At 44.2% G+C, this 26,163-nt stretch overlaps 1 protein-coding gene across 1 annotated transcript in view; it reads left to right on the plus strand.

Moving 5' to 3' along the window:
* The first annotated feature begins 614 nt into the window (after window positions 1-614).
* ITPRID1 (ITPR interacting domain containing 1) overlaps window positions 615-26,163 on the plus strand; it is a 440,936-nt gene continuing 415,387 nt past the window's right edge. Inside the window, exon 1 of the mRNA XM_073549929.1 lies at window positions 615-770. The gene's annotated coding sequence lies outside the window, so the exon portion shown is untranslated. The remainder of the gene's footprint in view (window positions 771-26,163) is intronic.

The raw sequence follows: 26,163 nt of genomic DNA on the forward strand, positions 1-26,163 counted from the left end.
CATTAACCCCTGACGTGCAGCTCAAAAACCTGCACTGGGATCATGACAGTTACATCTGTAATGGCCAGAAATAGTGTCATCTTCATGTACATATATGACTGCTAATTCTGAAATGTCATTTGAAAAGACAATTATATCATGTGAGGTTAGGGGATTTTTCCAATTGTATGACAAACCTGGTCCACTCTGGGCAATGTCAAGGTGATTCACGGTGCATAGTTATAGTGGAGATGACGTTGTAATCTTACAGCCATGGACGTTAAATTAAGCCTTTAATAGCAGTTAAAGATCCTCAGCTTCTGTTTTTTATTCCACGCGCTGACAACTGGACACATTGGAAAATATGCAAAGTTGCCAGCTGACAGTCCGTTCTTTATTTACCTGTTCTGGTTACAATCAGTTTGTCAGCCTATTTTAAACTAAACTCATTTTTCTTTCTACACCTCTAGCATTTTCTGAATTGCGTTCCTGGCTCTGTTGCTTTTGTCTGTCTCATAAATGTAATACCTAATGTTTACCTAGAGAAACTGGTTTGTCTTATGTCCAGTGGGTGGGAATATGAAAATACGCTGTAAGGTTAAGCAAATGGGTTTTATTCTTCTCCCTGTTTCGAGCAAGTCACCAGTGCTGTAGTATGACCTAGGAATATACTATAGCCCTGTGGTCTAAGATAAGAGCTGAATTCAATGAAATGGCTTCTATCAACAGTAAAGATTTGTCACAATGTGCTGCATTTCAACAAGACAGAGTATAACATCATACAGACCAAGGTAAGACAAACTTGTTCTTTTTTCAGAGTGTAGAGTGCAAAAAGATAATTTGTGATGATCAAATTGCAATGATCAATAGTAATCATTAGAAACTATGATATACCTCATAATGTATGATTGTTACTAGTGCGATGCTATACAGACTACTAATTGCTGCCTAACATCTGTTCTGTCACTAGGCACATACTTTAAGTAGTAGCCTATGCCTTAGCGGAAATCCTACATCTTTGCCTTAATTATGATAGACAGCTACTTAGAGGAACATTTAAAGAAACCTATTACTAGTGTTGATTCTGTAATATATGATCAGTACTTATGTGAGAACCTAAATGTTTACACAGCATAATTGTTTGGGATTGCTAGTAGAGATGGGAGAATCAGTTCGCTGAACTCTGGTCCATCATTCAGGTCCGTAATCTGTGACTACTGGACAGAAGGCTTGTGAGTCTTCTTACCTCCCTGCCTTCCTGGATCCTGTTTTGATTAACCAGGTTGGTGCGACATTATGTATGCATGATGCAGCCATGATGACATTGTGACGGCCCTGGTTGGATTGGAGTATTACAAAGCAATTCCTCCATCTCACATTGTTAGGATATCGCAACTGCCCTTGGAGATAATTCTTATTGATTGACATACCTAGGTGATGGAAATACTCATCTTTTTGAAAGATATGGACAATTTTTAGGATCAAATTAACAACATGCACAGTGCAAATACCAGTTAAAGGATTCAAGTTCTATGCGATCTGCTAAGCATCATGTGAGCAAAACCTTTGTGTTTCCCAAAGTAAGACTCCCCAAAGAAGCCATTGTAAATGTAATAGTATGGAATTGCATAATAAGCAACTACTTAAGAATCTTGTGGTGTAGCTATGAGAGAATTTTAATATTATTGTAATGTCGCCTTGTAAAATTAAATCACCCTTAGCTTCCTTGCTAACCTCTCCAAAACTGGCTTGTTGCAGAGCAATTGAGTCTATAGTCTGGCGGAATACAACCTGGTGCTTCGGCTAGAGCACAGTATTTCACATTTATCAATGCTGTATAAAAGTTTCCTAAATAGCACATATGCTATCAATTCATTGGGGAATTTTGTGCAATTTCATAATATATATTTCATGTCTTGTAAACACAGTTCAGTATGATGCCATGTAAAAGGCTTAGAAATTGAACTAATGCGCCCGGCCATATAACGGATCAGTGTTAACTGCTCTAGGCCCTGGCTGTGCCGCTGTAACTCGAATTACAAATCTTTCATGTTCCTTTATTTAGGACTTTACAGGCTCTCTGTGTGCTGATAACAGTGTTGACGGCTTAAGCTTTAACGCTGGGGCTTCACTTTATGATGTTACTCCACCTGAAGAGGAAGTTCAACTTCACTGCTTTCAAAGCAACATTTGGAAGCTGCTAACAAAGAGTAAAACATGGATACAACATGGAACATAAACTTATGTAAATGGATTGTGTTGTGATATCAATGACTTGATAGATCAACATTTGTATTCATTTACAATTTATTGCATGTGTTATTAGCTGTTTCTCTAGATTCTGTCTGTGAATTGTTGAAGTGCTTAAAGAAGCACTCTCACTAACTTCTCATTCATTAAATGTGTGTGGACATGCATGTAATTAAGTGTGGGTGTATTATTATACTCAGTTACCGCTGCTTTCTCCAGTGTTCAGCGCTGTTCTTCACAGCTTCTCTGTGACGTTAATGCTCTGCAGACTGGCCGGTGCGCAATGCGCTCTTTGTGACCCAGAGTTGATTTTACAACAAAAGCCTATATAGCATCAGAACAAGGCTCCATAGGCTTTCATTATAATGGCAACTTCCGGCTTATACAAAGCACATAGAATGAACCAGCTAGTTGAAATATTGCAGTGACATCACAGAGAAGCAGAAAAGAGAAAAGAACAGCGCTGGATGCCGAAGAAAGTAGCAGTAGGTGAGAATATAAAAATACAAACACTACATTACATGCATGTACATACACATTTAAATAGTAAAAATGTTAGTGAGATTGCTTATTTAAAGAGAACTATAAGAAGGACAATAACTTACATTTAGTAAAATCACCAGTCTTGGGCTGCCAATGTATATTTAACAAGAGTGAGCAGTCTCTGACTGGTGATTTTACTAAATGTAAGTTATTCCTCCTCTCTGACCGCTCCTTTACTGTATCTTTTGCTGGTTCCTCCTCCTCTCATCTTCCCCTTACTGTTGGGGTTCCTCAAGGATCAGTCCTAGGCCCCCTCATCTTCTCTCTGTACACTGCCCCTATTGGTCAAACAGTCAGTAGATTTGGTTTCCAGTACCATCTCTATGTTGATGACACCCAATTATACACTTCTTCTCCTGATATCACGCCTGCCTTTTTTGAAAACACCAGCGATTGTCTAAACGCTGTGTCTAACATCATGTCCTCACTATATCTGAAACTGAACCTGTCAAAGACTGAACTCCTTGTGTTTCCTCCTGCTACTAATGTACCTATACCCGACATTGCCATTTCTGTGTGTGGTTCCACTATTACTCCCCAGCAACATGCCCGCTCTCTTGGGGTCATACTTGACTCCGAACTTTCATTGGCCCCGCACATCTGATCACTGGCTCGCTCTTGTTATCTGCACCTCAAAAACATTTCTAGAATTCGACCTTTCTTACTTTTGATTCTGCAAAAACTCTTACTGTTTCTCTTATTCATTCTTGTCTAGACTATTGTAACTCTCTTCTAAGGCTGTGTTCACACACAGCGGTTTTTTTCCGCGTTTTTCCTACGGATTTACGAAAAAATCCACTCAAAAAATGCTTAAAAGAAGCTTCCCATTCATTTTAATGCATTTTGCACTTCTTGTGCATATTGATGCGTTTTTTTCCGCGAAAAAAACGTTTTGCGGTAAAAAAAACGCTCATTAATTTTGTGGAAAATTCTGCATTTCTAGATATTTTCTACGTGTGTGGGGACGCACGGAAAAAATTGCGGCAAAAACGCGCAAAAACCGTGGCAAAAACGCGCGTTTTCTGGGAGGGAGTCCGGTTTTTATGCAGAAATTTTCTGCATACGTGTGCACATAGCCTAATCGGTCTCCCTCTTGCCAAACTCTCCCCCTCCAATCTGTCTTGAATGCTGCAGCCAGGATCATATTCCTCGCCAATCGTTACACTGTTGCCTCTACCTTGTGCCAGTCATTACACTGGCTACCCATCCACTCCAGAATCCAGTCCAGTACAAACTTATTACCCTCACCCACTAAGCTCTCCATGGCTCAGCACCATCCTACATCTCCTCCCTCGTTTCAGTCTACCACCCTACCTGTGCCCTCTATTCTGCTGATGACCTGAGGTTAGTATCCTGAATAATCAGAACCTCCCACTCCCGTCTCCAAGACTATACATGTGCTGCGCCAATTCTTTGGAATGCACTTCCCAGGTCAATACGATTAGTCCCCAATCCCTACAATTTTAAGCGTGCCCTGAAAAAGCATTTATTCAGACTGGCCTACTATCTCAACACATTAACCTAACTATCCCTGTGTTGCACAGTCAAAAGTTTTACCATAACCAGGTTCCCCGCATCATGTTCCTACATGCTTTATGCATCTATTAGCCCTCTCTGTCTGTACTGTTACACACTTAACATTATGGCTGGTCCATACAATCAGAGCAATTGTTACCACCCATCTTTCGTGTCTACCTTTTCTCCTCATAGATTGTAAGCTTGCGAGCAGGGCCCTCATTCCTCTTGGTATCTGTTATGATCTATGTGACTACTGTTATGCTGTAATGTCTATCGTCTGTATAAATCCGCTCTGAAATGTAAAGTGTTGAGGAATATGTCGGCGCTATAGAAATAAAAATTATTATTATTATTATTGTCACTAAGCTGACATATGTGAAAAAGGACCATGGCGCATCTCCCACTCTGCACTCTAGGATCCCACAACTTGAGAGTTTGGGGCCAACTTTTCCTAGAAAGTAGAACCCTTTGTGGGGACACAGAATTGTAGCTAGGGTTTTGATTCTGAAGTAGCGAAATTTCTGAGTTGGGCCCTTAACCAGGTATCCTTCATTACATCTATGGTGTTGCATCCTAATAGTGGATGTAGGAGATCCTCAGTAGATGACCGGGCTGTTACTTAAAATCATCTCTATACACAGTCTAACATTAATATTACTACCATATTGTGCGCATATAGTGGTAAATATCAGTGCTGCAAAATATGTACGAGATTACAGTACAGTTACAGATAGTGACTTACAACTAACGTTCTCTCTGATGGAATTGTTCACTTTTCCATCTGGCCCAGACCGACTCAACAACTTTTCCAGCCAGGATTCAGCTGCAGAGATTACGGCAAAGACACATTTTACTTTTCACATTTCCTGCACAATCTCCTTATCCTGCTGACATACCAATGCTGAACCTCTGCTGCCGTAGGTGTGCCTGTTACTGCACCTGCTGTGTGGTTCTGTGCACCCTATAAATGATAAATCAAACCTCTAGCCCCTATAATAACAAGTGCCCTCTTAACATATAATAATGTCCAGATTCTCCCCAGTGTATAGCTCCCCTCTACACAGTATCATGCTCTCTTATACAGAGTATATTGCACCTCTCATTGTATAGTATCCCCCCACACAGTATACTGACCCCTTAGTAGCCCCCAAACTGTTTGATGGCTCCAACACTTTATGATGGCCCCTAGACCGTTCAAAGGCTCCACATTTGCTCCCACACTGTATGATGACCCCATCATTGTACTCTCCACACTGTATGATGGCCCCCTCATTGTATGGTGGCTCCCTAAATAGCCTCCATATAGTATAATGCACCAGATAGTCCTACAATGCACTCCCCATAGGCAGACTCTATAACTATACAAAACCTACAAGAGATAAAAAATGAGCCAAAACCCTGCTGTAACTAAATAAGTAAAAAAGCAAATGTGCATTTGAATAACACAGGGTTCTTAGTAATACTGTTTTTGATCAAAAATAGCATAAAAGCCATCCCACCGTCGACAAGGTGACCCTGATCGGGATGGCCCTACGTTGTCTAATATTTAAAACCTTACCATGCGTCAGAGTTGACCTCAGTGTGTGAATAAGGGCAGAGAAGAGGACCGGGTCCCGACCTGATGGGACCAGTCAGAGGAAGCCTTTAAATGTAATTACCAGCTCAGTAGAGGGAGGCCACACCCCAGCTTGCACAGAATGCAAAAGTACAAAGAAAAAACACAAAAATTGAGCTTGTTTTAAGTTGGTATACATGCAGCATATAAACACATGTTCACAGTGAACTTTTGCTTTTTACTTAATTAGTTACAGCAGGGATTTTGCTCATTTTTGTCTCTTGTAGGTTTTTATGCATTATAGCCAATGTAATGTGAACATGCATTTATGTGCTGCATATATACCAGCTTAAAACAAGCTCAATTTTTGTGTTTAGACTCTATGTACTGTAGTATAATGCACTAACCATAGGCAGACTCTGTATAGTATAATGCACTTCCCATAAGCAGATTCTATATAGTACAATGCACTCTCCATAGGCCTCTATATTACAATGCACTCCCCATAGGCAGACTCTATACAGTATAGTGCCCTCCCTATAAGCAGACTCTATACAGTTTAGTGCACTCCCCATAGGCAGACTCTATACAGTATAGTGCCCTCCCAATATACAGTATATGTATATATATATATTATATAGTATAATGCACTTCCCATAGGCAGACTCTATATACTATAATGCATCCCCATAGGGCATCCACACAATCTAATGCATCCCCATAAAAAATAAATACAATACTCACTTCTCCTCCTTGTTCCTTGCTGCTCCAATCACCCACACACCTCAGGACGCAGACACTGACAGCAGGAGTGATTATGTCATTACTTGGCACCCGCTGATACAGAAAGGGAATGATGGAAGAGGGAGCGTGTCGCTCCCTTTCTCACCAGTGCTTTCAAGTGTATCAGCATCCAGTGATAACAGATGGGGCCTAGTGCTGGCATCGGGTCCCCTTGGCTCACGGGCCCATAGATGCCTGGTGGCAGTGCATGGATATTGAGTCTCCCTGCTCTGCCCCAGAGTTTAACTGTTTGAGCACGCTGCGAATGCCCATACAGTTAACAGCATTGTAGCGCTCCATGTAGGCCCCTCAGAGTGCGCTATGCTACTATGGGGACATTATGGTTACTCATGAGCACTTTTAACAATAACTTATTTTTGCAAAAATCACCAGTCTGGGGCTATGCATTCTTTTATTAATCAACAAAGTAAGTTCCAGATTAGTGATAGCTCCTCTTTTAAGGACCACTTCAAAAAATTTTTATTTCAACTCTAGAGTGGTGCCACTAACAATGTCCCAGACCCTAGTATCACACAGCACTTACCAGCCACAGTCTTCAGTTGTTCCCGATGCTGTTCCAATCTTGATCAGCCATCTTGTGACCACAGTTTCAGACCAACCAGAAGTTAGAGTTAATGGTCACAAGTTCTCAGTATAAGTCTAAGTGAGCCTTGTTCAAGTCTCATTCTGGCTCTCATAGACTTACATTAAGTTGTGACTTTTGCAAACACTGGAGATATGTGTCAGGTCACAAACTGCTGGAGACCAACCAGAGAGACCCAGATAACAAAAGAAGACAGTGACTGGTCAGTATGAGTCTAAGTGCAGGGATCTGAGATTAGTAGCACCACTCCAGTGCTGCTATTAAAAAAAAGCCTGGAGTGATGTTTTGAGAAAGTCTTTATGTTTTTTTAATACAATACAATACAACCATATTGAATGGTTTGTCCTAATTTAGAACCCTGTCAATGACAGGAGTAAAGGAATGTGCATGTGAACTAATATCACAGTAGTATGTATCTCAGACAATTTCTTTTAAAATAAAAAACCTCTGTTAAAAATTCTCATGAATTGAGCAGGCCGATCTACTGAACCATGTCCAGAAGGTTATATTGATGTACATTACTTCTACTTTGGTGTGGTACTACATAGTGTTTATCATCAAGCTTTTTACTTTTCATTTTTTTCTCATTTCCTTCTGTACAGTATTTGAATCATTTTCATTACCAGTGGCATTACACAGTAGTTTTAGTACGAACTGTGACTGTACCATTCTGTAAATTCTACACGCATGACCGCTAGCACCAAATCTATGGAGTATGTGTTTGGAAGTCCTATGAAAAAAAACACACTTTCAAAATTGGGAACCACAGTACCTATAGAGTCAACCATGGTGTCAACATTCAGTCATAGTGCCTTTTGTCAGTGACAGTCCTCTCAATACCAGCCCTTGAGGCCAAGAGGCAACAAGATATCATATAAAGTTTAACAAGGTGTCTTCAAAGTAAACACTGAAGGTTAAAACATAAATGTTTGAATGGTAGATTTAGTTTAAAACAGCATGAAATCGAAGGACATTAATGGCTGTATTGAGTTAAGGTATGCTTAACACTAAGTAAAAAAGCTCCTATACACATAAAAGTTGGTCAATCTCACCTCTGTCTGCCAGATCGGGCAACCAACAAATGGGTATGGGGGCCTCCCTGGGCATTTATAATTGAACCCCTTCACCTCCGAGCCTGTTTTCACTTTCTTGACCAAGCCAAATTTTACAATTTTGACCAATGCCATTTTATGAGATAATAATTTCTCTAATGTTTCAACATATCCCATTCAACATATCACATCTGAGAATGTTTGTGTCTATGACACATTGTACTTCATGTTTGGGGCAAATTTTGGTTTATATGACTTGCGTTTATTTATGAAATTATTGAAAATTTGAAAAAAAAAGTAAAAATGTTGCAATTTTCATACTTTGAATTTTTATTTTTATAGACACCGGTAATAAGTAACTTTAAACACATATCTACTTTACATCTGTAGACCGCTCCCGAACTTTAACTCCCAACACATTGCGGTCAAGCATGATCGCAGCGTTCCTGGAGCAGGCAGAGGGGCTGTCAGTCGTGACAGCCCCTCTGCCTTTGGATTGTCGTGACGCAGGGTCCCGATCACTGCCATGGAGATCCTATGTCATCATGGCGACAAAAATATTGATTTTGCCGCAATTTTTTTCATTTTCGCAAAGATAACATGATAAAATGAATGATACAATTTGTTGTGTAATTTCTAATGAGTACACCAATACCCAATATTTGGTGAAAAACTACTGTTTGAGAGTTCGGCAGGGCTCGAAAGGGAAGGGCTACCATTTGGCTTTTTGAGTGCAAAATTGGTTGGAATAGATAGCGGATGCCATATTACGTTTGTAGAGCACCTGATGTGCCTAAATAGTGGAGTCCTCCCACAATTGATTACATTTTAAAAACTAAACCTCTCAAGAAATGTATTTAGAGATATGGTGAGCACATTGAACCCACAGTTGCTTCAGAGAATTTTATAACACTGAGCTGTGAAAATCAAAAAATAAGTTTTTCCCACAAAAAATGTTTATTTTGCCCTAAATTATTCACTTTTACAAGGGTAGCAGGAGAAAATTGACAATATATTTATTGTGCAATTCTTCCTGAGTATGCCGATACCCCATATGTGGTGGAAAACTACTTCTTGGGTGCACAGCAGTGCTCAGAAGGGAAGGAGTGTAATTTGAATTTTGCAGCATCATTTTGGCTGAAATACAGTTAGGTCCATATATATTTGGACAGAGACAACATTTTTATAATTTTGGTTCTAGACATTACCACAATGAATTTTAAACAAAACAATTCAGATGTCCATCTGTAGTATGAAACAACAACCAATCAGTTTGGCTGCATTTGGCTGGATCTGAGCATGCAGTATGGCTCTGAATACCTCAGAATTCATTTGGCTGCTTCTGTCCTGTGTCATATCATCAATAAACACTAGTGACCCAGTGCCACTGGCAGCCATTCATACCCAAGCCATCACACTGCCTCTGCCGTGTTTTACAGATGATGTGGTATGCTTTGGATCATGAGCTGTACCACGCCTTCGCCATACTTTTCTCTTTCTATCATTCTGGTAGAGGTTGATCTTGGTTTCAACTGTCCAAAGAAGGTCTTTCCAGAACTGTGCTGGCTTTTATAGATGTTTTTTAGCAAAGTCCAGTCTAGCCTTTTGATTCTTGATGCTTATGAGTGGCTTGCACCATGCAGTGAACCCTCTGTATTTACTTTCATGCAGTCTTCTCTTGATGGTAGATTTGGATATTGATACAACTACCTCCTGGAGAGTGTTGTTCACTTGGTTGGCTGTTGTGAAGGGGTTTCTCTTCACCATGGAGATTATTCTGCGATCATCCACCACTGTTGTCTTCCGTGGGCGCCCAGGTCTTTTTGCATTGATGAGTTCACCAGTGCTTTCTTTCTTTCTCAGGATGTACCAAACTGTAGCTTTTGCCACTCCTAATGTTGTAGCAATTTCTCGGATGGGTTTTTTCTGTTTTTGCAGCTTCACCTGCATGGAGAGCTCCTTTGACTGCAAGTTTCCTTCACAGCAAAACCTTCCAAATGCAAGCACCACACCTCAAATCAACTCCAGGCCTTTTATCTGCTTAATTGAGAATGACATAATGAAGGGATTGCCCACACCTGTCCATGAAGTAGCCTTGGAGTCAATTGTCCAATTACTTTTGGTCCCTTTAAAAACAGGGTGGCACATGTTAAGTAGCTGAAACTCCTAAACCCTTCATCCAATTTTAATGTGGATACCCTCAAATGAAAGCTGAAAGTCTGAACTTCAACTGCATCTGAATTGTTTTGTTTAAAATTCATTGTGGTAATGTCTAGAACAAAATTAGAAAAATGTTGTCTCTGTCCAAATAAATATGGACCTAACTGTAGATAGCAGATGCCATGTCACATTTGAAGAGCCTCTGACATGCCAAAATAGCAGAAACTCCCACTAGTGACCCCATTTTGGAAGCTACACCTGCTGAGGAATTTATTTTGGTGTGTAGGGAGCATTTTTAACCCTCAGGCGATTCACAGACTTGTATAACATTGGGCTGAGTAAATGGAAAATTACCATTTTTTTCCAATAAAATGTTTCTTTGGTCTCAAGGTTTTAATTTTCAAAAAGGGTAATAGGATTGTTCTGTTATTTGTTTCCTATCATGGATCAAACTCCTTTGATATCTCCAGGCTTTTTATTACATGAGACTTGAAACATTCCTCCATTACAAGATGTCTGCTAACAACAACTAACCAACAAGTTCTTAAACTCTATAGTACACACATCAACGTAGTGAGACCCCTGGAGGCCACATCACATATAACATATTGCTACATCCTTTCTCTTTTAACTGGAAGAACAATAAAATTAATAAAACAATGGATACCCTGACCAAATTAGAACTGTAACATAATAAGTTCAGTTACATATAATCATTGAAGTGCGCCGGCTTTCTGATAATTCTGCCAGCTCTAGTAACATAAGATGTGTCACTGTCTACATCTGGTAGTTCTTCTGATCCTGGTAATATGCCTTCTGATATTGCCTGTCTCTGGCCAGAATGCTCACACTGATGGTCAGCTGCCACTGTTGGTACTTGACTTGTACTTGCTGCCTCATTGTCTTGGGTGTCAGGATACTGCTCAAAAGGCCATGAATCATCTCTTTCTTGCGATTTCCTCAGATATCTCGGATTTGTCTTTAGTCTTCTTCCTTCCTCTGTTTCTGGACAACTTTTGCCTTCTGCCAGTGTTTGTCAAACGTGCTGCTTGGCTGCAGCCGAATGTTGTCATTTCTCTGGAGCTCAGGCAGATCCTTTGCAGATTTATTGTAATAGAAAGCTTACCTATCTTGATTCTTCTGTAATTTTTTTTTTTTATCAAATAGATTTTTATTAATCAGAATTCAAAATACAGAATATACAGTAAATCTTCCACAAGCAATAGATTTACAAATTGAACATCCCTGTTCCCCCCCTCCCACCCACCCCATGTAGACAGCATATATAACTCTTTTCTCCATAAGATTTCTCTTACACCGTAATATACCATTAGTCATCCTTTTTACCCATATTGTCAATCAAACCATACAAAACAGAAATGTTCCTATGTCCGGGTATTAATGGTCTATCCACAACACCAGCATTGTAAAATGTAGCATATTCCCATCAGTTAACTGTACCGTATTGTAATCAGGGATTCCACAACCTCTCATAGGTTTTAGAATTGCCTCTTTTAGCATATATCCTTTCTTCCAGCTGGATGATACAAGACACCTGTTTCACAAACTCTCCCAGAAGGTGGTTCTTTCCTGATCCAGTTCCTCGCAATCAGCTTCCTTGCTACATATAGTAGTCTGGCTATAGCAAGCTTTGCACTATTTACTATTTCAATTTCCTCCACATATCCCAGTATGCAGACCAGTGGGTTTTTGGGTATAACACTTCCGTAAGCCCCTTCTATTCTGTTAATGACATTAAACCAGAACGCAGATAGCCTGGGACAAGTCCACATCATATGAAGGATTCCGGCATCAGACCCCCCACATCTTGGACAGTCAGAGTTGTCCCTCAGCCCCATTTTAAACATCAGAAGGGTGGTACGGTACACACGATGCATCACATAAAGATGGGACAACCTAGCTGGTTCACTCATAGTGAGTTTGGGGACATATTCTAGGACGCTGTCCCATACCTCATCAGTCATCACCCCAATCTCTCCCTCCCATTTGGATCTTGCTTTAAGTGGGAACCCCATTAAATGTGTATGCAATATATCTTTGTAGGTGTTAGAAATTACGCCTTTTGTAAGTCCATCACCACCACATATATAGTCCAACACTATGTCAGATTGTATCTGCAGGTTTCTGGAAAGTTTTTGAGCTGTAATGGCATGCCGTACCTAACAGTAGTGGTACCATTCAGAATCCGGCAACTGAAACTCACTCTGTAATTGCACAAATGGTCTCAGCTCCCCGTTATTCATAATTCTTCTGTAATTTAGCTTTGATGTTTCCCAGCAACTTTGGCTTTAACAGATGACTAGCATTTGGTAAGAGTGTCTTTGTACGCCTACTCATGAGCCTCTGTGCTGGGCTGCTGTCTAAGCCTTGGGTGGGTGTGTTTCTATGATCCAGTATAGACAGATATACATCAGTACCTGCTTGGTTTGCTTTCTGCATGAGTCTTTTGGCTGTTTTTACTGCTGACTCTGCTTTCCCATTACTCTGAGGATATCTGGGAGAAGACGTCTGGTGTTCAAATTCCCATTTCTTGCTGAAGGTTTTGAACTCTTCCGAAGTAAACTGCACCGCATTGTCCAAGAAAACGATATCTGGAATGCCATACCTGGCAAAATGAGCCTTGAGTTTTTTAATCACTCTTCCCGCCCTTGTGTCCTGCAACAAATCAACCTCCCAGAAGTTAGAGAAATAGTCCACTGTAATCAAGTAGTCTTTGTCATTCCATGTGAACAAGTCCGCTCCTATTTTTGACCATGGCCTAAGTGGAATTTCATGTGGTTGCACTGTCTCCTTTGGTTGCTTATCACATATTTCACATTGTGCGATATAATTTTTAATGTGATCATTCATACCTGGCCAATAAACAGATTCTCACGCTCGACGTAGACATCCTTGCATGCCTAAGTGAGAAGAGTGCAATGTTTTCAGTATGTCTCTTCTGAGAACTTCTGGTATAACCGCCCTGTCTCCTTTAAAGATGATTCCTTGCTGCACTGACAATTCATCTCTTATGTGGAAGAATGGTGAAACTTCCCTTGGAGCATGTTGCTTGTATTTTGGCCAGCCCTGCAAGATGACAGTCTTTAAACTCTGGAGACTTATATCCTTCTCTGTGAAAGTCTGGATTTGCTTCAGCCTTCCTTTTGACACTGCAAGATAGTTACACATATTGATGGTTTCAATGTCTTTCTCCTCATCATTTGTGATAGGACGGTAAGCTCTGCTTAGCGTATCTGCAATCAGTAAGTCTCTTCCTGGACAGTACCCAATGTCAAAATCATATTCCTGAAGTAGTAACAGCATGTGCTGTAGTCTCTTTGGGGCATTTAGTAGTGGTTTCTTTGTAATGCTCTCCAACGGTTTATTGTCCGACTGTACTCTTACCCGTCGACCATTGGTGTATTGGTGAAACTTCTCCAACCCAAATACCACAGCCAGTAGTTCCTTCTCAATCTGAGCATATCCCTGCTGTGTTGTTGAATGGGCTCTGCTCGCAAATGTGAGTGGCTGTTTGTTCTGCATTAAAGACGGGGGCTGGGGAGGGCACAGACTGAGAGGATCCCCCCCGTGACTGCAATGGGCGGGCAGGTTTTCAAAATTGTTTGGGCTTCGGGTGTCCTGAATGGCTGGGTCTGGGTCAAGGGAGGAGTTCTGGGCGTGGACGCCCTGGGGGTAGTGGGAGAAAGTGCGGGAACAACTGCATTCGGGTCAGAGAAGCAGAGAACTGAAGAACCCACCTGATCACAGAAGAAGTATGGAGACCGTGGATGAGCTTATGTCCAGGCTCCAGAACGTGGCCTGGTCCAGGAGGGGAGGATGGCTCCAGTCTCAGCTGTCCTCTCTCCTCCGGTCTGTGGATACAACCGGAATTAGCCAGCGAGGCAGGAGGACGAGGCCCCCTGAGAGGTTGTCACCAGAGGTGACAGAACACAGCAGCGGAGCCCCTCCAGGGACCCTGCGGGCAGCACGATCTCTGGGGCAGCTTCCCCCCTCAGCGCCCGTCCCGGCAGGAATCTGCCCAGCCAACCTGCGGGTGCAGGAAGAAGGAGAGCGGGAGCCGCGCCGGAACAGCAGGCCGGCCAGGAAGTGAGGATGTCGTCGGCGGGAGCCGAAGTATCGTGGGACGGAGCGGCGCCAGGCAGGTCTCCAGGCACAGGAGCGGTCCGCGTCAGGCCTGCGTTGCAGTGGTGAGCAGGCCAGCGGGCAGAGGCTACGTCAGCGAGGACGGCGTTGGTAGGCCAGGCAGCAGGCACTACAGGGGAGGTCCGCACCGGGGGGCCTGCCGAACAGAGCACCAGACAGAGCGGCCAACGGGCAGGCGGGGGCATTATGAGGACGTCCTGCTGGGCCCCAGCACTGAATACAGGTCGGGGAGAGCGGCGGGCAGCAACGGGCAGCTGTCTGGCAGTCGGCTGGAGTCTGATACGGACCGGACAGGCCGGTCCGGGTCCGTGGATCAACACAGGTCCCGCTCGGGCCGGAGATCCGCGGAGCGCCAGGAGTCATGTGCCCAGGTTTCCCCTGGTGATGAGGAGGCCAGGGGCGCGGGCCGGGAGCAGCACAGAGGGTCCGACGGTACTGGCTCTGGCAGTGAACGGCAGGATCGGGGAGGACGGTGGGATTCTGGACAGTCGGCTGGCGGGGACACAGCGCACGCGCAGCTATGTAAGTATGGCTCTATGTCGTGTCTGTTGCCCGCAGGGGCAGTATTGCAGGACGTTGGGGGTATTTTAGGGGGTAGTAGGGAGCAGAGGGGGTGTAGCGGGCATAGCGGGGCTGAAGTGCCTGGGCTGAGAGATATTTTGAATAATATGTCAAACATTTTAAGGAGACTCGAGGGGGGGTGATTGGGGAGGCAGCCCCATCTCCGGTGGGGGCATGGTTAGTGGGTCGAGGATCCGGCACTCTGACAGAAGGAGAGGCGTTACGCCTGGTCAAGTGCGACGGAAGGGCATCAGCGGGGGTATCGGTTTCGGTGCAAACGGAGATGGACAAGGGTGACAAGATAAAGCTGGACGATAGGGCTAAGGGAGAGGTTTATGTGTGTTTTGAGGGGCCTTTGGGTGCCCATTTAAAGAAGGAAGTGAAGGAAAAGATCTGGCGGGACGAGTATGTCGAGATATTCTCCCTCCTTCCGTTGGAGAAATTTAACTTGGATAAGGGGAAAAAAGATGATAGTAAAAAAGAGGAGGAAGAAAAGAGGAGGTGGCGGTTGATTCCACGACATTTGTAAATTGGATGCAGGCATTCGCTATTTTGGCGAGTGTCATAGGTGAAAAGTTTCCGAAAAATTGCTCTGGCCTATTTTGCTATTTAGATGCTATTGGGGAGGAGCATCGTATTTATGAGGATAGGCGTGGTTATGATACGATGAGCAGTTTAGATAGAGGAAGGTGGTGCGGCCAAAGATAAAATGGGATCAGAAGGATATCGGGTTGTGGCTGAACGTGATGGCTCCAGTAAGGTATGGGCAGTCCTTTCACGTGAGCCGGGGCAGTGGCATCCAGCAGGCAGGACATGGAGGTGGTGGTCAGGCAACCCAGGGAGGAAAGAAGAAGTCTGGAACGTGTTGGCAATTTAATGACGGCCAGTGTAAGTACGGGAACAGCTGTAAGTTCAAGCATGTGTGCTCCCACTGCAATGGTACCTCTCACGGGGTGGTAAAATGTTTCAAAAAGGGGAAGGGTAAGCCAAACGTTGGTACTGGTCAAGGGGGAGAGCCCGGTGAGAATTCAAGCGATGGCCCCCTTTCTAAATAGGTACCCGGCTCGGGTGGAGGCCGATGTTATTTGGAAAGGTTTTGTTGAGGGCTTCAGGATTCCCCCTCCAGGCCATGTGGTTCCTTTCTCGGTTAAAAGTTTGCAGTCGACAACGATGCATGGGGAGGTAGTGGATGCGAAGTTAAAAAAGGAAGTGGAACTGGGCAGGATGGCTGGTCCTTTCCCCACTGCGCCAGTAGCTGGCTTGATTGTTTCCCCTCTGGGGGTAGTGCCAAAAAAGGAACCGAACAAGTTTCGTTTGATCCAGCATTTATCATACCCGAAGGGTTTGTCAGTTAACGATGGGATTGATAAAGAGTTGTGTTCGGTGGAGTATACCTCGTTTGATACGGCTGTGCATTGGGTGCGGCATTATGGTTTTGGGGCTCTATTAGCAAAGACCGACATTGAATCGGCCTTTCATTTATTGCCGGTTCACGAGGAGAGTATCCCGCTGTTGGGTTGCTTTTGGAACGGGGATTTTTACCTTGATAGGTGTTTGCCGATGGGTTGTTCAATTTCTTGTTCACTTTTCGAGATGTTTAGCACTTTTCTGGAGTGGGTGGTAAGGGATGTTGCAGGCGTGCAATCTATCATTCAATATCTGGATGATTTCATTTTTATCGGTCCCCAGGATTCATCGCTGTGTAGGAATGCGTTAGCAGCCATTTTTTGGGTGGCGGAGCGTTTTGGGGTGCCTTTGGCGACGGAAAAGACGGAAGGCCCTAAAACCGTTATAAGTTTTTTGGGCATAGTAATTGATTCGAAAAAGATGGAGTGTCGCTTACCAGCGGACAAATTGTCATTGTTGAAGCATGAGGTAGAGAGGATCGCGAGGTTGCGGAAGGTGACGTTAAAGGAGTTGCAATCTTTATTGGGGAAATTGAACTTCGCTTGTAGGATTATGCCCATGGGTCGCCTTTTTTTCCGTCGTCTGGTTTGCGCAACAGCTGGAACATAGGGAGGATTTGATGGTTTGGCAGCGTTTTTTATGGAATTACAACGGTCGGTCGTTGATGCAGGAGGAGACTTTGAGCAATTTTGACTTTGAGATCTATACGGATGCAGCGGGCAGCTCTGGTTATGGCGCCTACTGTAAGGGGAAGTGGAGTGTGGGGCAGTGGCCGCAGGAATGGAAGTCGTTGGGCCTTACCAAAAACTTGGCGCTGTTGGAAATGTTTCCTATTGTCGTAGCTGTCTCGATTTGGGGTTCTATGTTCGCGAATCGGAGAGTACGATTTCATTGTGACAACGTGAGCGTAGTGGCGGTGATTAACAGTTTGTCGGCCTCATCGCCATCGGTGATTAGGTTGGTTAGGGTTTTGGTTCTACGGTGTCTGGAGTTGAATGCGGGGATTTCTGCAGTACACGTGCCCGGGGTTACAAACTCAATAGTGGATTCTTTGTCTCTTTTTCAGTGGGGGCGTTTTCGAGAGTTGGCGCCAGAAGCGGATGCCTCGGGCGTTGAATGCCCTTCTTATCTGTGGCAAGTGATTAAGGAAGAGCGAGAAGATTGATCCAGGAATCGGTATCGCACCAGACCTGGTCGGCCTATGAATCCTCGTGGTGAATATGGCAGAGTTGGGTGTCCGAATGGGGCGGAGTTAGCGGTGAGGAGGAGAGAATGTTAGCAGTATTGTTTTTAATTGGAAAAGCGGCTGATAGTGGTTGGTCTGCGGCCAAGGTAAACAAATTTGTAGCGGGTCTTGCTTTTGGTTTTAAATTACAGGGTGTGACGGACGTGAAGAAACAATTTTTGGTTAGACAGGCGTTGCGAGGTTTTCGCAGTGGTAATAAAACTCGTGACAAACGGAGGTCTATTTCGTTCAGTACATTGGAAGCCCTGGGCAGGGTCTTGGAGGGTATTTGTACTTCGGGGTTTGAGCTGGCATTGTTTAGGTTAGCTTTTTCTTTGGCCTTTTTCGGGGCAATGCGCATCGGTGAGGTAGTGTCAAGTAGCAGGGTCACAGCCGGAGGTTTGTTGGCAGAAGATGTGGAATTTTGGGCGGGAGGCATTGTTTTTTGGATTAGGCGCTCCAAAACCGATCAACTGGGTAGAGGCAGGAGGGTAGTGTTGGGGCGACTTGACGGGCAGTAATGTGCCCTCAGAAGTGTTTGGAGTTGTATTGGGAAGGGTGGTCAGGTAGGGGGGCCCTTTGCTGTGCCATGCAGATGTTACGTATTTGTCTCATTTTCAGTTTATTGCGGTCTTGAAGAAAGGATTGTTGGAGCTTGGCCTTCCCCTGGATATGTATGGATCCCATTCCTTTAGGATAGGGGCAGCATCCGAGGCTGACAGTCTTGGTCTGGGGGCTGTGGCGATCAGGAGAATTGGCAGGTGGAGGTCGGAACGTTATTTATTGTATGCTCGGCGTTAATTGTTGTTATTGAATGCTGAGGTATTTGTTTTCCATACTTTGTTATATTTTTTCAGGTGGCAACCCCTTTCTGGCCTGGAAATTTGGACACTCGTACGTGTACTGGGGTGCGCTACGAGCTGATGCAAGGCCGGATGGTAGGCAATTGGGCTTTAGGAGGGAGCAAGTGGTGATCCATTGGTTGGGCTTTCGAGGCATGGTGTGGAGCAGGGTGCTCTCTGAAGTAGCCAAGTCCATTCGCCTTGATAGACCTCCCGACGTTCTGGTCATACATGTGGGTGGTAACGATTTAGGGGTTAAGCTGGTGAGGGAATTGATTAGGGACATACGTTCCGATTTTTTGAGATTGTGGATGTCTTTCCCGGATGTCTTGACTGTGTGGTCAGATGTGGTACCAAGGCAGAAGTGGAGGCACGCGAGGTCTTTAAAAGGGATTAATAGGGCTAGGGTAAAATTGAATCGGGCAGTGTCGGGATTTGTATCTAGGAATGGGGGTATTAGTGTTAGGCATTTTGAATTGGAATCGGGTGTCGGTAATTATTGGTTGGCCGACGGGGTTAATTTGAATTCTATTGGGATTGATTTGTGGGCATTGGCAATACGGGAGGGGATAGAGAGAGCCTTGGTGGCTTTGGGGCACTCTCGAGCCTGAGGTGGTAAGGGCTGTTCGTGGTTGGGGGGGGTAGGGTTCTTGGAGTTGACGATGATTGGTCGGGGAAGGATTTGGAAGAAAAATTCCCGGCAGTTTTCAAATGGTATGGGGGATCTGGCTTTTTGGTTATGGGCTCAGGACGGGGTTTTTGCCTCAGGAGCTCTGGTGGTTAGTCTCCCGGAATGGGAGTTACGGTCCCCTCCAGCTGGGGATGGACGGCTGAGGGTAACATGGAGGTTTTAGCCAGATCTTTTAGCTGCAAGAACCCTCCCCTCATATTTTGCATTATGATTGCATATTAATGCTTATTGTTAAATGTTATTGTTTGATAATAAACTTGGCCGCTGTGGCCAAATTATCCAAAGAATTCAAGTATTGGTGTGTGTTATTGTGGGAATGGGGATCTCGGAGGGGGGGCCGGGTAGGTATTGGATAATGGTAAAAGGGGAAAAACTGGACTCGCCATATACTCTCAAGACGGGGGCTGGGGAGGGCACAGCCTGAGAGGAAGCCCCTCCATGACTGCAATGGGCGGGCAGGTTTTCAAAATTGTTTGGGCTTCGGGTGTCCTGAATGGCTGGGTCTGGGTCAAGGGAGGAGTTCTGGGCATGGATGCCCTGGGGTAGTGGGAGAAAGTGCGGGAAAAACTGCATTCGGGTCAGAGAAGCAGAGAGCCGAAGACCCACCCTCCCTCCCAGTTATGCAGTAATACAAGGCAGGAGGTGATAAGGGTTATAAAAAAAAATAAAAAAAAGTGCTGAAGAGATTTATGTGGATCGTTTGTTGTTTTCTGTCGTCACAGTGGCTAGTGGGGGCGGGGGGTAGGGTTCTTGGAGTTGGCGATGATTGGTCGGGGAAGGATTTGGAAGAAAAATTCCCGGCAGTTTTTAAATGGTATGGGGGATCTGGCTTTTTGGTTATGGGCTCTGGACGGGGTTTTTACCTTGGGAGCTCTGGTGGTTAGTCACCCGGAACTGAGGGTAACATGGAGGTTTTAGCCAGATCTTTTAGCTCCAAGAACCCTCCCCTCATATTTTGCATTATGATTGCATATTAATGCTCATTGTTAAATGTTATTGTTTGTTAATAAACTTGGCCGCTGTGGCCAAATTATCCAAAGAATTCAAGTATTGGCATGTGTTATTGTGGGAATGGGGATCTCGGAGGGGGGGCCGGTAGGTATTGGATAATGGTAAAAGGGAAAAACTGGACTCGCCATATGTGGTCATGTAGCTCCAAGGCCTTTTTCTGAAGCATCTCATTGTACCACTACTTATTTATCTGGATCAAAATACTTTAGGGTTGCTGCATCTGCAATAGCTTTCTTTACTGATTGGAAAGCAGTCTCCTGGCTTTCCGTCCATTCCCAGAGCACATCTTTGTGGGTTAGCTGTCTCAGTGGCTCACACATGTCTGACAGATGACTGCAAAATTTGGAGAGATAATTTACCATGCCCAAAAATCATTGTACTCCACAAACATCAGTAGGGGTAGGCAAATCTTGTATTGCTCTCACCTTTTCAGGATCCACTTTTTCACCGTTTGAAGTCAGACGATGTCCAATATAGGCCACTTCTGTCATTTTCAGTTTGAAATTGTCCAAGTTCAACTTTATGTGTTTTGCTCTGCATCTGTCCAAAAATTGTATCATCTTCTGATCGTGATCCTTGATTGCAGATTCCATATCTTCACCTTCTCCCACTACTAGTATATCATCTGCTATTGTCTTCACTCCAGGAAGTCCTTCCAAAGCCTGCATTAATGTCTGCTGGAACACCTCTGGAGCAGGTTTTAGTCCCATAGGCAATTTCAGCCATTTAAAGCGTCCAAATGGTGAAGAAAATGTTGTCAATAAACTTGATTCTTCAGGCAGTGCCACATGCCAAAATCCATTTTTCACATCACATACAGACAATATTTTAGCTTTTGATAGATCTGGTAGAACATCATCTAATGTCGGCATGGGGTAATGATTTCTTTTCAGCGCCTTGTTGAGTGGCTTAGGATCAATGCATATTCTTAACTTGACAGATGGTTTCTGCACTATGACCAAACTGCTGATCCAATCTGTACTCTTATGGACTGGTGCTATCATGCCTCCTCTCTGTAAATCTTGCAGTTCTACTTTCAGTTGTTGCATTAAAGCTACAGGCACTCTCCTTGTAGGTAATCTGGTAGGCTGCACGGTGTTGTCAATTTCTAGCCTATATTTACCTTCAAAGCACCCATGGCCTTCAAATAAATCAGCATACTTCGTTTTTATTTTCTGAATATCCAAGTTGTGCTCTACGTTTAGTTTGGGATTTGGTATATCCCGGGAAAGGTCAACAAACATAATATTCTGAGACTGTACTTTTATTAAGTCCATTGCCTGAACAGCTTTTACTCCCAATAATGGTACATGGTTACCACCACGCAACACGGTAAATTCAAGTCTATAACTCTTTCTGTTACATGGGTTCCGTATTTTGAGCTTACATGTCCCCATCGGTTTCAGAACACTTTTGTTGTACATCACCAGTACCTTGTCAGTTGGCTCAATAGAAACCAGTTTGTTCAGCAGAGCAGATGGAATTACAATGCTGCTTGCTCCACAATCCAGCTGAAATCTAATGGGCTTCTCATCCAACAAGAATGTTGCATAAAGCTGCTTGGCATCCTTGCCTACTGACTGCCTGACTACATTAACTTTCTCTGCTGCAGGCTGCAGTTGTAGCCATGTAATGTCCTCTGCACTGTCAGTGTCTGGTGTCACAGTGTGGAGCTGTCTGTACTGTTTGCCTGTTCCTTGCCTGCAGATAGCTGAGAAATGATTCTTCTTTCCACATGATCTGCAGGTTTCACCATATGCTGAACACTTGGTTTTGTCTCTCTCACGTCTTTTCCCACAATACTTGCAGTGGACAGTGCTTATAGGGGAGCTTGGTCTTGTCTTTCCTTTCTTAGATACTGCATGTACCTTATCATCATCATTATCACTGGTGCCTGCCATCATCTTCAGGCTGTGATTTGTCAGTTCAGCAGCCCTGCGGATTTGCATGCATTTCTCTAAAGTCATGTCTTTCTCTCTCAGTAATCTTTCTTTGAGATGACTGTCTCTTATGCCACACACCATTCTGTCTTTGATTAGACTGTCCCTGATCTCTCCAAAACCACATGTTGTTGCCAGCCTCCTCAGCTCGGTCAGATATCTGTCCACATTTTCACCATCCTCCTGATGTATTGTGAAAACGTTATATCTTTCCACTGTCTTATTCTTCTTTGGGTCACAGTGTTTATCAAATGCCTGCACAATATCTGCTAGAAGGAGGTTGTCTGTGTGTGGGAGTAAGGTGTGGGCAAATTCTCTGCCATTTTCCCCACTAAGGTAATAAAACAGCTTTACTTTTCGTTTGCCATCACTGGGGGCCACTGTGAGATCCACATACAGTCTAAACTCTTCCTTCCAATGTCTCCAAGTCTGGGACAGATTACATGACGTCACATCCAGTCCCTGAGGGGGCTTCAGACCAGTCTCCATTTTGCAGCAATGTCAGAGAATCTGCACTTACAAGTGATGTGATCCTCTGTCCAGTCCCAGCCTCACACAAGCTCTGAGGATTTGCAGGTTCTGTGTCCAGCTGCCACCATGTTCTGTTATTTGTTTCCTGTCATGGATCAAACTACTTTGATATCTCCAGGCTTTTTATTACATGAGACTTGAAGCATTCCTCCATTACAAGATGTCTGCTAACAACAACTAACTAACAAGTTCTTAAACTCTATAGTACACACATCAACTTAGTGAGACATTTAGAGGCCACATCACACATAACATATTGTTACAAGGATAAAATGAATAGTAGAATTTGTCACACAACTTCTCCTGAACACGTCAATACCCCATATGTGTTGAAAAACTACTTTTGAGGCAAAGTGCAAGGCTTAGAACGGAATGAGCGCGATATTGGAAAGAAGATTTTGCTGTTATGGTTTGAGGGTGTCATGTCATATTGTCAGAGTCCCTGACATGCCCGCAAAACAGACCAACCAAAATTGACCGCACTTAACAAATTACATACCTCAATGAACTCATCTAGGAGTGAAGCTAGCATATTGACACAACAAGTGTCTTACAGAAGTTTATACTATTGGGTGGTGAAAAAAAGAATAATTACATTTTTACCACTAATATGTTGCTACAGCCTCATGTTTTTAATTTTTATCCTCAGTGTGCTAATACCTGACATGTAATTGGGAAATACTTCTGAGGCACAGTTTAAGGCTCAGTAGAGAAGGAATGCCATATTGGAGTGCAGATTTTGCTGTTATGGTTTGCAGGTGCTATGTCATATTAGCAGAGCCCCGGATGTGCCAGGTCAGCAGAACCGTGCACAATGGCACATAATTTGCGGCACAATGGCACATACCATATATACTCGTGTATAAGATGAGATTTTCAGCCCATTTTTTTGGGCTTAAAGTCCCCTTCTCGGCTTATAGGCGAGCCATATACCAGGGGGGTGGGCGGGGGTGTCAGAGACCATACTCACCTCTCCTGGCACTTCTCTGCAGCCCCTGCGTCTCCCTCTGTCGTCTGCTTCCTGCATTCAGCGGTCACGTGGTACCACTCATTAAATTCATGAATATGCGCATAGTTAATGAGCGGTACCACGTGACCAGCTGAATGCAGGAAGCAGGCGGCAGAGGGAGAAGCAGGGGCTGCCACTGCAGAGAGGAACCTTGCACTAGGAGGGGTGATTATGACGGGGGCAGAGTGATATTCACCTGTCCCCGTTCCAAGCCGTGCACCGCTGCATCTCCGGGTCCTCCTGCTGTGACGGCAGGGGGCGCGATTATGTAGTCAGTGCGCGCCCTCTGCTGTCAATGCAGAGATCCAGGAGACACAGCAGTGCACGGCTTGGAACGGGGACATGTGAATATCGCCACTGCCAGGGGCTCAGGACACCGGCACCTGGCCCCCAGCGACGGAGAGGTGAGTATGTCATTTTTTTATTGCAGCAGCAGCAAATAAGGGGTATTTATGGAGCATCTTATGGGGCAGCATTAACCCTTGTGGAGCAGCATATGGGGGGTATTTATGGGGCAGCATTAACCCTTGTGCAGCAGCATATAAGGGGTATTTATGGGGCAGTATTAACCCTTGTGCAGCACCATATGAGGGGTATTTATGGGGCAGCATTAACCCTTGTGCAGCAGCATATGGGGGTATTTATGGGGCAGCATTAACCCTTGTGCAGCAGCATATGGGGGGTATTTATGGGGCAGCATTAACCCTTGTGCAGTCGCATATTATGGGGGGGTATTTATGGAGCATCTTATGGGGCAGCATTAACCCTTGTGCAGCATCATATGGGGGTATTTATGGAGCATCTTCTTGGGCCAGCATTAACCCTTATGCAGCAGCATATGGGGGGTTTATCTATGGAGTATCTTCTTGGACCACCATTAACCCTCAGCTTAAAAGCGAGTCAATAAGTTTTCCCAGTTTTCTGTGGCTAAATTAGGGGGGGTCGGCTTATACACGGGTTGGCTTATACACGAGTATATACGGTAATTTGCTGCACAATTTCTGTTGATTGTGGCAATATCCCATATGTGGCTGTACAGTACAACTTAGCCACATGGTGAGACTCGGTAGGGAGGGCGTTAAGGATATTTCGTGTACTCCATACACAGTGCCCCTAAGTGCCAGAAAAGTAGAATCCACCCTCAAGTGACCACATTTTGAAAACTATACCTCTCCAGGAATTTATTCACACGTGTAGTGACAGTTTTGACTCCATGGGTGTTTTCCAGAAACAAGCAGTGGTGGAAGTTGCATAGCGAAAATTGCAAATCTGCCATTGTAGTGCCTGTACATTATAGCTCCCAGTTCATTGTTGTGCCCAGTAGATTGTAGGGCCCATACATTGTACCCAGATAATGCTTCTGTTCGTAAATTAAGCAGGCTCTCATTGCTACAGAAATGCCAAAAATGTGATTTAGGCACATAGTAAAAATCAGAAGGCAGGGGCCATTTTGATTTGGGAGGGCAGATTTTGCTAGATTTATTTTTGGGGGGAGTCATAGCCCTTTTCCAGCCTTTGTTTGATCAGCAATGTGGACTTCCAGATTTCCAGACTGAGTTGAGTTGTGGCTTGTAACATTGTACATAAAATTTTGGATCACATTCAACCTGTCTTCTAAGCTGACCATTTACAGGGGGTTTTCCATCTAAATCTCCAAATGATGTGATTCAGGTGAAATCCTCGTTCGATTCATTCACTCTAATGAGGGAGCAGCTTGGCAGTTTGGCAGCTTACTAGCGACCATGTAGCGACGCACCAGCGATCCTTACCGGGTCGTATCGTTGTCAGGATCTCTGGTGCGTCGCTATGTGAAACGGGACCCTAACAGGCCACTGTAGGTGGCAGACCCAGAGGTCATCATTTGACCTCCGATTGCCATGACTAGCAGTGGCAGCTCGTAATTACCTCATGGAGGTGCCGATCAGGTGGGAGTGAGCCCTCTCTGTCATAGTCTTTTAATTGCTGTGATTTCTTCTTATCACAGCATTTAGAGGGTTAAGCAACCGGAGACGGAGTGGGCACCGCCCCTGCCCTAGCTTTGACAAACCAGGTTCGGATATCACTTAAGCCAGTGATGGGAACCTCAGGCCCCAGGGCCATTTACGGCCTTCGATGACCTTTTATCAGGCCCCCGAGCAGATTCTCAGGGACCACATTCTTGGGCAGGGAGCTGTATTTTGATTGCCACAAGCTCATTAATTTCTTCTTGCTCTGTTAGCACACACACACAGTGTTCACTACTGAACATTTTTCCTCAGATTGTAAGCTTGCGAGCAGGATCCTCATTCCTCTTGGTATCTGTTATGATCTATGTGATTATTGTTATGCTGTAATGTCT

Source organism: Dendrobates tinctorius, unplaced genomic scaffold (genome assembly GCF_039654945.1).
Source record: "Dendrobates tinctorius isolate UK_male_01 unplaced genomic scaffold, ASM3965494v1 ptg000162l, whole genome shotgun sequence".
Classification (NCBI taxonomy): Eukaryota; Metazoa; Chordata; class Amphibia; order Anura; family Dendrobatidae; genus Dendrobates; species Dendrobates tinctorius.